The sequence below is a fragment of the Oncorhynchus keta genome, unplaced genomic scaffold (assembly GCF_023373465.1).
Source record: "Oncorhynchus keta strain PuntledgeMale-10-30-2019 unplaced genomic scaffold, Oket_V2 Un_contig_11396_pilon_pilon, whole genome shotgun sequence".
Lineage (NCBI taxonomy): Eukaryota > Metazoa > Chordata > Actinopteri > Salmoniformes > Salmonidae > Oncorhynchus > Oncorhynchus keta.
Window position 1 is genome coordinate 1 of NW_026277471.1, and position 1,333 is coordinate 1,333.

A 1,333-nucleotide genomic window follows, 5' to 3' on the forward strand; every position below is an offset into this window, starting at 1 on the left:
TTTCAGCCTTGTGGGAAGAAACGGACAAAGAGTTGACAAAAGCTTACAGCACCTGGTATTCCCAGGCGGTCTCCCATCCAAGTACTAACCAGGCCCGACCCTGCTTAGCTTCTGAGATCAGACGAGATCAGGCGTACTCAGGCCGGTGTGGTCGTAAGCGAGAAACTTATCTCTTGGTGCACTATATAAAGTCAAAGTGAGTGTGATTAACAGCTGTTGCATTTTCACCATGTAGATAAGTATCTTTGTGTCACTCAAAAAGTGGAAGAAATTGCATATACTGCAGCCATAATTTGTAGCACAGATTGTTGGATGAAATACAAACTAATCTTGCTTACTTATTTCAAAGCGAGGGCACATATTTCCGCCTTGTGGGAAGAAACGGACAAAGAGTTGACAAAAAGCTTACAGCACCTGGTATTCCCAGGCGGTCTCCCATCCAAGTACTAACCAGGCCCGACCCTGCTTAGCTTCTGAGATCAGACGAGATCAGGCGTACTCAGGCCGGTGTGGTCGTAAGCGAGAAACTATCTCTTGGTGCACTATATAAAGTCAAAGTGAGTGTGATTAACAGCTGTTGCATTTTCACCATGTAGATAAGTATCTTTGTGTCACTCAAAAAGTGGAAGAAATTGCATATACTGCAGCCATAATTTGTAGCACAGATTGTTGGATGAAATACAAACTAATCTTGCTTACTTATTTCAAAGCGAGGGCACATATTTCAGCCTTGTGGGAAGAAACGGACAAAGAGTTGACAAAAAGCTTACAGCACCTGGTATTCCCAGGCGGTCTCCCATCCAAGTACTAACCAGGCCCGACCCTGCTTAGCTTCTGAGATCAGACGAGATCAGGCGTACTCAGGCCGGTGTGGTCGTAAGCGAGAAACTATCTCTTGGTGCACTATATAAAGTCAAAGTGAGTGTGATTAACAGCTGTTGCATTTTCACCATGTAGATAAGTATCTTTGTGTCACTCAAAAAGTGGAAGAAATTGCATATACTGCAGCCATAATTTGTAGCACAGATTGTTGGATGAAATACAAACTAATCTTGCTTACTTATTTCAAAGCGAGGGCACATATTTCAGCCTTGTGGGAAGAAACGGACAAAGAGTTGACAAAAGCTTACAGCAACACATATCATTTTAATCAACATAATACACAAACCATTTAATCAACACAATACTTGACATTGGCAGGCAAACAATTCACCCCCTATCAAATCAAAAATAGAGAAATTCAAATACCAAAACTCAAATTATACTACCATTGCATACAATACTTTGCTAAACCACATTGCACAAGAAGAGAGTTTTAAAGCACCTTCTTATC

At 41.5% G+C, this 1,333-nt stretch overlaps 3 non-coding genes across 3 annotated transcripts; all 3 read right to left on the reverse strand.

The window, feature by feature from the left end:
- Positions 1-40: 40 nt before the first annotated feature.
- Positions 41-159, reverse strand: LOC127917394 (5S ribosomal RNA). The gene has a single exon (XR_008097291.1). It is a non-coding gene; the product is annotated as a 5S ribosomal RNA (ribosomal RNA).
- A 243-nt stretch (positions 160-402) lies between these two features.
- Positions 403-521, reverse strand: LOC127917395 (5S ribosomal RNA). Its single transcript, XR_008097292.1, has one exon. It is a non-coding gene; the product is annotated as a 5S ribosomal RNA (ribosomal RNA).
- Positions 522-763: 242 nt separating this feature from the next.
- LOC127917396 (5S ribosomal RNA) lies at positions 764-882 on the reverse strand. The gene has a single exon (XR_008097293.1). It is a non-coding gene; the product is annotated as a 5S ribosomal RNA (ribosomal RNA).
- Between the last annotated feature and the right edge of the window lie 451 nt (positions 883-1,333).